This window comes from Peromyscus leucopus, chromosome 4, assembly GCF_004664715.2.
Source record: "Peromyscus leucopus breed LL Stock chromosome 4, UCI_PerLeu_2.1, whole genome shotgun sequence".
Classification (NCBI taxonomy): Eukaryota; Metazoa; Chordata; class Mammalia; order Rodentia; family Cricetidae; genus Peromyscus; species Peromyscus leucopus.
In genome coordinates, this window is record NC_051066.1 from 4,123,568 (window position 1) to 4,136,272 (window position 12,705).

At 42.2% G+C, this 12,705-nt stretch overlaps 1 protein-coding gene across 12 annotated transcripts in view; it reads right to left on the minus strand.

The window, feature by feature from the left end:
- Positions 1 to 3,205, minus strand: part of Cntrl (centriolin) — an 88,546-nt gene extending 85,341 nt beyond the window's left edge. For 9 of the 12 annotated variants that reach the window (XM_037204494.1, XM_037204497.1, XM_037204499.1 and 6 more), the window contains exon 1: positions 3,019 to 3,203. The gene's annotated coding sequence lies outside the window, so the exon portion shown is untranslated. Of the gene's footprint in view, positions 1 to 3,018 lie in introns of all 12 variants that reach the window. The other 3 variants (XM_037204495.1, XM_028886089.2, XR_005091297.1) reach the window with 2 other exon arrangements.
- Between the last annotated feature and the right edge of the window lie 9,500 nt (positions 3,206 to 12,705).

Consider the following 12,705-nt stretch of genomic DNA (forward strand, 5'->3'; position numbering starts at 1 on the left):
TGATCCTAATTAGTCTTATCAAATAAAAACCCAAAGTCAGATATTAAGGGTGAAAGCTAAAAGATCAGAGAAGCAGAGCAGCGGGCCATCAGAGACTTCATACCTCTATGAAATCTCAGACTGAATGGGGCGGAGATCCTGTCTCCATGAATCCTCAGACTGAATGGGATGATATCCTGTCTCCACTTGCCTTCTAATTCCTGTCTGCACCTCCTTAGTGCTGGGTTTAAAGGCGTGCACCACCAGTGCCCAGCTCCATTTCTCTTTTAGACTGGTTCAATATGTATAGCCCAGGGTGGCCTTGAACTCCTGATCTTCTTGCTTCCTCCTCTCAAATGCTGGGATTAAAGGTGTGTGCCACCACTGCCTGGCTTCTGTGGTTAACTAGTGGCTAGCTCCACCCTCTGATCTCCAGGCAAGCCTTATTTGTCAGAACACAAACAAAATATCACACAACAAATACAAGTTTGTTATGGTATTTGGTACTTGGTAAACCCTGTGTAAATACTGGCCACTAGCATGTTCTAGTTAACTTTGGTTGTCACCACTCATTTCTTAAGGAACAAACAGAAGTATGGCCCTGGGTTGTTGTTTGCAATGGGTTGAAGTTTGACCCCAGAATGGACAAATGGAAACAATGGAAAAGAGAAGACAGGGAAAGGTAGTGCTCGTGCTGTCAAGGAACAAAATAGAAACAAGAAAATGAGTGGAGAGCTGGAGATTTGTTTTTAAATGCCCAGCAGATGTTCAACAGAGCAAGAGAGCCACTGGAGTGTTGTGACAATTAGATTCATATGACTAAGCTATAACACACGACATCCTGCCACTCACAAACCCAGATACTTGCCCTGACCTAACAACCCCAACAGTTTTTCCTTAGCGCTTTAACATCTTACTACTGTCCCTCTGATTCTCTTCATTCTACCCCTTCTGGCTTAGTTAACTATTCTCGTTAAACGTCATCATCCTTCAAGGTCTCTAACCTCGGCACAATTCGTCTTAAAGCCAACGCCCCACTCCATGCCACCCACTTCCGCCTTTTACTTTTCACCACCATCTGAACTGCCAAGTTTCCCCACAAGTCCTGTCCCCGTTCCCAGACACCAGTCTTCCCCCCATTTCTCCACAGTTCTACTGCTCTCCCTTAACTTCAGTATCGATCCCATCTTCCTCACCTGCTTATCTCTCAGTTCAACAAGTACCACATCCTTCTCCATTCGAACACTCAAACAACACACCCAACCGCCGCTCATCTTCACTTCAACCTGATTATCTCAGAACATGCCTTTCCATGTTAACACCCTGGCTAGTATACCTTCCTCTATCTATTTACAACCTTAGTTCTTCCCTCCACCTCACAAACTTCCCGTCCCTCTCTATTAGTTTATTTATCCAACTTCACTGAACAATTTTTATGACTTGAGGAGCGAACACACAGCTGAGGTCTCTACACTCAGAATGTACGAGAAGACAGTCTCTGCACTGTGGACTCTGCACTAACTGATTTATACACATTCATTCCATTGGATGTGTTTCTCCCATCAGACTGTAAGCCCCAGGAGAGTAGAGGAAGGCTGCCTATTGTGTGAACAATAAGAAGGCCTACTGCCTGGAAGGGACAGGTGAACACTCCAAAGACACTGCCATTAAAAAAAAATATACAGCACCATGTGGGTGCTGGGGACTGAACTCAGGACCTCTGGAAGAGCAGCCAGTGCTCTAAACCTCTGAGGCATCTCTCCAGCTCCAGACATTGCCAAATTTAAATCCTTAAGATGCTATGTTACAACAAAATGACTCATCTCATTTACAAGTGGTAGTTAGCAATCAAGACCTTGGATTCTAGAATTACATGGCCTAAATCAAAATCGTTTTTCATTTACTATCTAACATTAAGACAAATTATTTACTTTGAGGTTACTTGCTCAGTTTTAAAGTGTGAATGCAACTTCCAGTTACATTAAATTCTAAATGACTTTATACTTAAGTAGTGTTTAGAACTGTATCTGACACATGGCGAACACTCAAAAGTGATTAGATATGACTCTTACAACATGAAGAAACAGATCAAGTGTGCTGATTGGTTTTTGTCAACTTGACACAAACCTAGACATAACTGTGAAGAGGGAATTTTAATTGATAAAATGCATCCAAAAGATTGGCCTGTAGGTGCCAGGCAGTGGAGGAGCACACCTTTAATCCTAGCACTTGGGAGGCAGAGACAGGTGGATCTCTGTGAGTTCAAAGCCAGCCTGGTCTACATATGAGTTCCAGGATAGCCAGGGCTGTTACACAGAGAAACCCTGCCTTGAAAAACCAAAGATTGGCCTGTAGGACATTTTCTTGATTAATGGGAGAGGGCCCAGATCCCTGGGGACCATACCACCCCTGGGGAAGTGGTCCTGGACAGTATTTTGAAAGCAGAATGAGCAAGCCAAGAGGGACAAGCCAGTAAGCAGCATTCCTCCACTGCTTCTGCTTAAATTCCTTGGTTGAGTTCCTGCCTTGATTTTCCTCAGGGACTTATAAGACAAACCCTTTCCTCCCCAAGTTGATTTTGGTCACAGTGTCTTACCACAGCAATAACTAAGACATCAAGGAAGTAGTTAAGAAACATGCCCAGGGGGCCTGCGAGGGGGCTCAGTGGGTAAAGGCATCCGGTGCTAATTTGATGACCTAAGTTCCATATCTGGAACCCTGGTAAACGGCGGAGGACAGAAGTGACTCCACATGTGCGCCACGGCATGTGCCCCGTTCACATACTTTAAAAAGGGGCCCTGCCTAGAGCCACCGAGCTAAGGTTTAAGGAAATCAAGTGTGGCGTCCACATTCACTGCTCCCGTCTCCGTGGCAGGCATTCGGGGGGACACAGCCGGGCCTTCCTCCCAGCGGGACCTCACCCTTCAGAGCGTCGCACCCTCCCTGCCCTCCCTCGCCCGCCCCTGCCCTTCCTCCCTCCCGTCCAATCCCCTTTCCAAGCTCACACCCCCGCCCCGAATCCGTCCCGAGCCGGCCCACCTCACGCTGGCCCCGGGCCTCCCGGCCTTAGCCGCACGCCTGCCCCGCTCGGTGCCGACGCCGAAGCACGCTTCACCGCCTGAGGAGCGGGAGGGACAGCCTCGCGGGACGGGCCTCACGGAGACGCGGGCCCTCAGGCGACCGGCGGCGCGGCGGCCATCTTGTTGTGTTGTGCCGGTTGCCGAGAGGAGCCGCTCGGTGTGGGCGGGGCTTGTTCTCGCCACGCCCCCGGCACGGAGCTAGTGGGCGGGGCGGGGATGACTTCCCGCCACTTTTGCCGCCTCTGGGCGAGCTCCGCTTCGGCTGCGCGGCCTCCGTGTACCAAGCTGGCGGGCTGTGGTCAGCCTCCTGGGCACCGAGTCTGTGAAGGGAGGCTTCCAGGCCAGCCGTTCCTCTCCCCCAGGTGTCCACAACATTCGCACCTGGCATGGTGGAAGGCTGGCCTTGAGCTCCCCTGTCTCGAAGCAGCTTATCCCGTACCTGACTATTTTGGAGGCAAATTTGGGAACCTATCCAGCCGGACGTGGCTGCGCGTCCTTGGGCTCCAGCTGTCATCGTCCTGAGGTTTAGGGAGCTATGTGAGCCTGAGATATTCAGCCCGAGAATGCTCTTCATGTTAGCACAAAGGAACTAAAGCAAGAAGGATTTGCAGAGACTTGAGCTGGGTATGCCCCAAAGTGCTGTCTTCTACTGCATTTTCTGCTTTGATTGCATGTTTGTCTGCGCCACGTGCATGCCTCCTGCCTGTTGAGGCCAGAAGACGGCGTCAGATCCCCTAAAACTGCAGTTACACACCATTTTGAGCTGTCATACGGGTGCTGGGACTGAGCCTGAGTCCTCTGGGAGAGCAGCCAGTGCTTCCAAGCACTGAGCCACTTCTCTAGCCCCTCCAGCCTATTTTTTAACTACCTTATTCTCCAGTCCAGCATTAAAGTTTTCTTTCTTTACCACTAACTTCCTGGTTCATTTTTCTAACACTTTTAGGTATTTCCTCTCTGCGTCGGTTTCTTCTCCCACGCAATGGGTAACCATCTCCATTTCCTGCAGCTTTCCTAATGAGCAGAAACTTTAATGATTCAAAAGAACTTAGAGCAGTATCTGACATTTAGTAAGTTCTCAGTATGCTCTAATTGTTTTTTATCATTAAGCAAGACTTCTTAGAAATCACTTTTCATCTTAACTCTGAAAGAAGAATTTAACCGGAGGGCGGAGATTTGCTTGGCCAAGAGAACACCTTGTCCAAACCCCAGAAAGAATTGGGGAAGAGAACTTGGCAGGGAAGTGGATATTAAGTAATTCCTTGTGGTTGGAAGAAAACGTAAGTAATACATAAATGTAGTTCAGAATGGCTTGTGCAATAGTCTGGAGTGCAGAAGCTGAAGGCGGAAGAGGAGCCTTACAAGCAGCTTTCAACCTTGCTGTTTTATAGAAGCAGAGGTAATTTCACCGGACAGGAAATTCTGGTAATTGCCAACAGGGGGTGCTATTTACTCCCGTTTGAATAATGCTCCCCTCCCCATCACTATGCAGCACAATAGTCATTGCAGTTGAAAAGCAAACTTTATACAAAGATCTGTTTAACCTTGGAAAGAAGTTGTATCCATTTCTAGTCGAAGTTCAAATGTTATGTATTAGTTCCATATGTGTACATTGCTGAGGTTCCGTTCTGTTCTTTAATACCCGTCTACTTGTCTTTTCAACCAGAGACTTGGGTTTATTGCACAAGCTCATGGCTGTACCCTTAATCTGTAACAGTGTTCAGATGAGTTACATTGTCAGATTACACTGTGCCAGAGTTAATTCATCAATCCTGTCAGTAGCTCTCAAAAAATACACACAAAGTTCCAGGGAGTTGTGTAACTCCTGTTTTCATCTGGTTTCACATTGCCCTGTTTTTCTTCTTCATATGGATCTAGTAATTAACCTTCCCCGGGGGTTTAGCCCAGTGAAAACCTTGGATATACCTCCATCCAGCCTTGGAGACTTCAGAAGAGAGACTGAAGTTGTCATTTTTCTGGGTTGCATGTAATTTACAATATAGATATCACCTAGGAAGATGTGAAGGTAGCCTGGCTGTGACATGTCTCCAAGGTTGAAAAATGGGCCACGGCACAGTGACTTAGTTCTCGCGACTCTTTTGTCCAAGCCCTAGCAAAACTCTGCGTTCTTACTGCTTCCTCCTTTGCACTCCACACTAAGCACCGTGTGTCGCCCTTAAAAGAGAGTCAGAGGGACTTCTCAGGCAGAGGTGGCAGCCTCCACTGTCCCATTTCTGTGACTTCTTAGCATGACTTTACAATAATTAACTAAATTACAGCTGCGTTTAAAAATAAAGCTTGTTTCTGTTGTTTGGAAATTTCATACGTACATGCAGTGTGTGCTTCTTTATTTATTTTGGATTTTTGAGACAGGGTTTCTCTGTGTAGCCTTGACTGTCCTAGAACATTAGTATTCACTTATGAGTGAGTACATACCATGTTTGTCCTTCTGGATTTGGGTTACCTCACTCAAGATGATATTTTCTAGTTCCATCCATTTGCCTGCAAATTTCATGATGTCATTGTTTTTCTCTGCTGAATAGTACTCCACTGTGTATATGTACCACATTTTCTTAATCCATTCTTCAGTTGACGAGCATCTAGGCTGTTTCCAGGTTCTGGCTATTACAAATAGTACTGCTATGAACATAGTTGAGCATGTATCTTTGTGGTATGATTGAGCATTCCTTGGGTATATGCCCAAGAGTGGTATGGCTAGGTCTTGAGGTAGATCGATTCCCAATTTTCTGAGAAACCACCATACTGATTTCTGCAGTGGTTGTACAAGTTTGCATTCCCATCAGCAGTGGAGGAGTGTTCCCTTTGCTCCGAATCCTCTCCAACATAGACTGTCGTTAGTGTTTTGATCATGGCCATTCTGGGAGGTATAAGGTGGTATCTCAGAGTCATTTTGATTTGCATTTCTCTGATGACTAAGGATGCTGAGCATTTCCTTAAATGACTTTCAGCCATTTGAGAGTCTTCTTTTGAGAATTATCTGTTTAGCCCTTTACCCCTTTTTAAAAAATTGGATTGTTCAGTATTTGATGTCTAGTTTCTTGAGTTCTTGATATACTTTGGAGATCAGTCCTCTGTTAGATGTGGGGTTGGTGAAGGTCTTTTCCCATTCTATTGGCTTTCTTTTTGTCTTATTGACCGTGTCTTTTGCCCTACAAAAGCTTCTCAGTTTCAAGAGGTCCCATTTATTAATTGTTGTTATATTTAGGAAGTGATCTCCTGTGCCAATGCGTTCAAGACTACTTTCTACTTTCTCTTCTATTAAGTTTAGTGTAACTGGATTTATATTGAGGTCTTTGATCCACTTGGACTTGAGTTTTGTGCATGGTGACAGATATGGATCTATTTGTAATCTTTTATATATTGACATTCAGTTATCCCAGCACCATTTGTTGAAGATACTTTCTTTTTTCCATTGTATAGTTTTGGCTTCTTTGTCAGGTGTTCATATGTGCGTGGATTAATGTCAGGGTCTTCAATTCGATTCCATTGGTCTGTATGTCGGTTTTTGTGCCAGTACCAAGCTGTTTTTATTACTATAGCTCTATAGTAGTGCTTGAGGTCAGGGATGGTGATGCCTCCAGAGGTTGCTTTATTATACAGGATTCTTTTAGCTATCCTGGGTCTTTTGTTTTTCCATATGGAGTTGAGTATTTTTCTTTCCAAGTCTGTGAAGAATTGTGTTGGGATTTTGATGGGGATTGCATTGAATCTGTAGATTGCTTTTGGTAAGATTGCCATTTTTACTATGTTAATCATATCTATCCATGAGCATGGGAGATCCTTCCATTTTCTGATATCTTCTTCAATTTATTTTTTTAGAGATTTAAAGTTCTTATCAACTTTTTGTTTAGTTAGCTTAACTTGTTTAGTTAGTGTTATCCCAAGGTATTTTATATTATTTGTGGCTATTGTGAAGAGTGATGTTTCTCTGACTTCTTTCTCAGCCCCTTTATAATTTGTGTATAAGAGGGCTACTGATTTTTATGAGTTGATCTTGTATCCTGCCACTTTACTGAAGGAGTTTATCAACTGTAGGAGTTCCCTGGTAGAATTTTGGGGGTCACTTATGTATACTATCATATCATCTGCAAATAGTGAAAATTTGACTTCTTCCTTTCCAATTTGGATCCCCTTGATCTCTTTTTGTTGTCTTATTTCTCTAGCTAGAACTTCAAGTACTATATTGAATAAATATAGGGAGAGTGGACAGCCTTGTCTTGTTCCTGATTTTAGTGGAGTCGCTTTGAGTTTCTCTCCATTTAATTTGATGGTGGCTATTGGCTTGCTGTAAATTGCCTTTATTATGTTTAGGAATGTTCCTTGTATTCCTGATGTCTCTAAGACCTTTATCATGAAGGGGTGTTAGATTTTTGTCAAAGGCTTTTTCAGCATCTAATGAGATGATCATGTGGTTTTTTTCTTTCAGTTTGTTTATATGGTGTATTACATTGACAGATTTTCGTATGTTGAACCATCCTTGCATCCCTGGGATGAAAACTACTTGGTCATCGTGAATAATTGTTTTGATGTGTTCTTGGATTCAGTTTGCCAATATTTTGTTGAGTGTTTTTGCATCAATGTTCACGAGGGAGATTGGTCTGTAATTCTCTTTCTTTGTTGCATCTTTGTGTGGTTTGGGTATCAGGGTAATTGTAGCCTCATAAAAAGTTTGGTAATGTTCCTTCTGTTTCTATTGTGTGGAACAATTTGAAGAGTATTGGAATTAGTTCTTCTTTGAAAATCTGGTAGAATTCTGCACTGAAACCATCTGGTCCTGGGCTTTTTTTTTTTTTTTTTTTTTTTTTGGTTGGGAGACTTTTGATGACTATTTCTATTTCTTTAGGGTTTATTGGTCTATTTAAATAGTTTATCTGGTCTTGATTTGACTTTGGTATGTGGTATCTATCCAGAAAATTGTCCATTTCTTTTAGATTTTCCAATTTTGTAGAGTAGAGGTTTTTGAAGTATGACCTGATGATTCTCTGGATTTCCACGTTGTCTGTTGTTATGTCTCCCTTTTCATTTCTGATTTTGTTAATTTGGGTGCTCTCTCTTTGCATTTTGGTTAATTTGGCTAGGGGTTTGTCTATCTTGTTGATTTTTTCAAAGAACCAACTCTTTGTTTCATTGATTTTTTTTTTATTGTTCTCTTGGTTTCTATTTCATTGATTTCAGCCTTCAATTTGATTATTTCCTGCCATCTATTTCTCCTGGGTGAGTTTGTTTCTTTTTGTTCTAGAGCAGTTGTGCTGTTAATTTATTGGTATTAGATTTCTCCATCTTCTTTATGTGTGCATTTAGAGCTATGAATTTTCCTCTTAGCACTGCTTTCATAGTGTCCCATAAGTTTGGGTATGTTGTACTTTCATTTTCATTGAGTTCTAGGAAATTTTTAATTTCTTTCTTGACCCATTGGTGTTTCAGGTGGACATTATTCAGTTTCCATGAGACTGTAGGCTTTTTAAAATTTTTGTTGTTGTTGAAATCTAACTTTAAGGCATGGTGGTCTGATAAGATACAGGAGATTATGCCAATGTTTTTGTATCTGTTGAGATTTGCTTTGTGATCAAATGTAATCAATTTTTGAGAAGGTTCCATGGGGTGCTGAGAAGAAGGTATATTCTTTTGTGTTAGGATGGAATGTTCTGTAGATATCTATTAAGTCCATTTGAGTCATAACATCTGTTAGGTCCTTTATTTCTTTATTAAGTTTCAGTCTGGTAGATCGGTCTTTTGGTGAGAGCAGTGTGTTGAAATCTCCCACTACTAATGCGTGGGGTTTGATGTGCGATTTAAGCTTTAGTAATGTTTCTTTTATAAATGTGAGTGCCTTTGTATTTGGGGCATAAATGTTTAGAATCGAGACTTCATCTTGGTGGATTTTTCCCATGATAAATATGTAATGTCCATCCTGATCTCTTTTGATTGATTTTAGTTTGAAGTCTATTTTATTAGGTATTAGGCTAGCTACACCAGCTTGTTTCTTAGGTCCATTTGCTTGGAAAGCCTTTTCCCACCCCTTTACTCGGAGGTAGTGTCTGTCTTTGAAGTTAAGGTGTGTTTCTTGTATGCAGCAGATGGATGGGTCCTGTTTTCTTATCCATTCTGTTAGACTGTGTCTTTTTATAGGTGAGTTGAGACCATTGATATTGATGGATATTAATGACCAGTGATTGTTAATTCCTGTTATTTTTTGTGGTTGTGTTGTGTTGTCCTTCTGTGGTGTATGTTGGTGTGGGATTATCTATTGCTTGATTTTTCATGGATGTGTTTAGCTTCTTTGGGTTGAATTTTCCCTTCTAGTGCTTTCTGCTGTAGGGCTGGGTTTGTGGACAGGTATTGATTAAATCTGGTTTTATCCTGGAATATTTTGTTTATTCCGCCTATGGTGATTGAGAGTTTTGCTGGGTATAATAGTCTGGGTTGGCATCCGTGGTCTCTTAGTGTCTGCATAAGATTTGTCCATGATCTTCTAGCTTTCATAGTCTCTATTGAGAAGTCTGGTGTTATTCTGATGGGTTTGTCTTTATATGTTACTTGGTCTTTTTCCTTTGCGGCTCTTAATATTTCTTCTTTGTTCTGTGTGTTTAGTGTTTTGATTATTATGTGGTGAGGGGACTTTTTTTTTTTTTTGATCCAACCTATTCAGTGTTCTGTAAGCTTCTTGTATATTCATAGGTATTTCTTTCTTTAGGTTAGGGAAGTTTTCTTCTATGATTTTGTTGAATATATTTTCTGTGCCTTTGAGTTGGTATTCTTCTCCTTCTTCTATCCCTATTATTCTTAGGTTTGGTCTTTTAATGGTGTCCCAAATTTCTTGGACGTTTTGTGTTATGACTTTTTTGTCTTTAGTGTTTTCTTTGACTGACGAATCTATTTTCTCTATTGCGTCTTCAGTGTCAGAGATTCTCTGTTCCGTCTCTTTCATTCGGTTGGTTATGCTTGCTTCTGTAGTTCCTGTTCGTTTAGTCAGGATTTCTATTTCCAGCATTCCCTCAGTTTGTGTTTTCTTTATTGTCTCAATTTCAATTTTCAAATCTTGAATTGTTTCCTTCATCTGTTTAATTGCTTTTTCTTGGCTTTCTTTGATTTCTTCCAATTTTTTTTCTTCCTCTTTAAGGGAGTTTTTTATTTCCTCTTTAAGTGCCTCTATCTTCTTAAAGTCATTTTTAGGATTGATTTCTTCTGTTTCTTCTGCCTTGGTATGTACAGGTCTTGCAGGTATAGAATCGCTAGGTTCTGATGTTGTCATATAGGTCTTTATGTTGTTGCCTGTATTTTTGCACTGGCATCTACACATCTCTTCCTCTGCTCAGTGTAGGTGGTGTCTGAAGGTGCCTCTCTTTTTCTAATTGTTAGTCTTGGTGCACTAGGAGTTCTTGGTTAAATCGGTGCTGTTGGGCTCTATTACTTCGGGAGCAGCTTAGTCCAATGAGTGTTAGTGGGTTCTGTCTCAGGGAGCAGTTGTTCCCAGTTGGTGCAGGGTGTGCTTATGGTTTCAGTGGTGGTTAGGTTGGTAGGGGTTGTTTTTTGTTTGTTTGTTTGTTTGTTTGTTTTTGTTTTTGTGTTTTTTTTTTTTTTTTTTTTTTTTTTGGTGGGGGAGCAGGGAAAGATAGCTGTCTGGTCCCTGGGACTCCGATGGGTAGGGACCTGATCTGCCAGTCTTGAGATGGGGGCTTACCTGTTCCCAGTCGGTGTGGTGTAGGCTTATGATTCTGGTGATCTGGTTCCGTGGCTGGGTGGCACCTTCTTTTGTGTTCTCAGGTCACGTTTTGCTTATTCGTCATCTCCTCAGCTGATCTTGTTTTCTCAGACTGTAGACTGTAGGATTTTGAATCTTCTCCCAAAGGATCTCAGCTGAGCAGGTTGTTCAGTAGGGCAATCTCACCAACACCTCCAAGTTATTGGGTTTCACAGGATCCGCAGCTGGGCCCTGGGTTGGCCTCAGACAGAGTGTTCGGATCCATTCTGGTCACATCCCACGGAGATGGCTCCTTCCCCGGGTGCTGAGATTAAAGACGTCCCTGTTCCAAGCTCTTAATAAGAAGATTAAGAAGGTTTTCACTAACTCCTCAGCGCGGGTAATAGCTCAGTTTCTGGTCTTTATTAGGACCGCGTCTCTCACTGCCTCTGCGGCCACTCTCCCCTCATCATCTCTTTAACAGAGTACTTGGAAGAAAAAACTTGAGGGGGAATTTCATCATCTTATCTCACAGTTTCTTAACTCTGAGTCAGGATAGAAAGATATGGAAAATTTGAGGGACATAAGAAGGTGAAAGGAGTCCCTCACACAGGAGTCCAATATATCTTCACACTAACGACCTCTGTGGCTTCCAGCATTCTCATGGCTCACATACAAACATTCAGATACACATACTATATATATATCTAAAGAATAGAGTTTGGATAAATACTTGATAACTACAGGTCACTGTCTTCCATGTTGGGGATCTTCCTCAGATGCTTTAGCAATATTTGGCTCTGTTGAGTAGAGGTCTTTGAAATACCCAATTTGAACATACTGAGTTTCACATACTAATTAGATACACAAGTAGAGACTTTGTTTAAGGCAGTTCTAGTTGTGGTGTTTAATAGGAAGGTCCAGGAAATTAAGTGAAAGTTTGCTTGTGTTCATATCTTAGCCAAGTGAGCTCAGTTGGATATGACTATGTAAACTTTCACAATTTTCTACAGTAACTTCAAACTGCCCCCATGAAAAGCCTGATGGATGTTTTATTTTTAACAAGGACACAGGCCTCATTCTCCACGAATTCTAAGCAAGAACACAACAACCTGGAGATTTCCAACAAGGGACCTCTTTGCTCTCCCTGAAGGTTCTACTGCCATCTAGTGGGTGGAGGCCAGGTTTGCTTCTAAGCAGCCTGCAGTGCTCATAATAAAAACCAAGCTGCCATTTCCCCATCTTGTAGCAGAGCTGTTGTGGAGAAACACTAACGTGACCGATGTCACGTTTCTTCTGCTTGTCACCGTTGGAAAAAGAACTCGAAAGTTGCAATGTTTGAGAATGCTGAAGGTTTGTATGCTAAGTTGCACAACCACTGCTAACTGTGGAATTTGCCCTGAGGAGTTGTTTTGGCTCTCAATCTTTGTTCCTTTGTTTGTTTCATTCCTGGTGATAATGTGAGTCCATGCACAAAAATCAATACGAAACAAGAAAGATAAATGATTTTCTGTGGCTAAAAGCGCAGGACCAGTGTGGGAAGAGCACATGGCAGAGCCTGTGAAAGAAGCTTCAGGTTTTGTTTTTTCCTTATGTGGTTTCATTGTTGCCCAAATAATGGCAAAGATACTTTCTTTTAATTAGATTTCTCCTTCATGGCCCAGCTGGATCATTTCACAGATGTTCTTTTGAAGTAAATGCGCTAGGTGGTGATAGACCCCAGACCCAGGGTACTACCTTCTCGAGGGGGCGCCCCAAGAACCCAGACTCCAGTCCAGTTTATGCAACAGCAAGAGGTTTTTATTGAAGCGACTGTACAGACGGGCAAACTCTGCTCCAAAGAGCAAGAGTTGCATCTTACTGCAGCCCCATGGGGGCTTTTAAAGGAAAAACCCACAAAAGCCATAAGATTACAATTCCCATACAATTTCGTTTCACAAGATCATG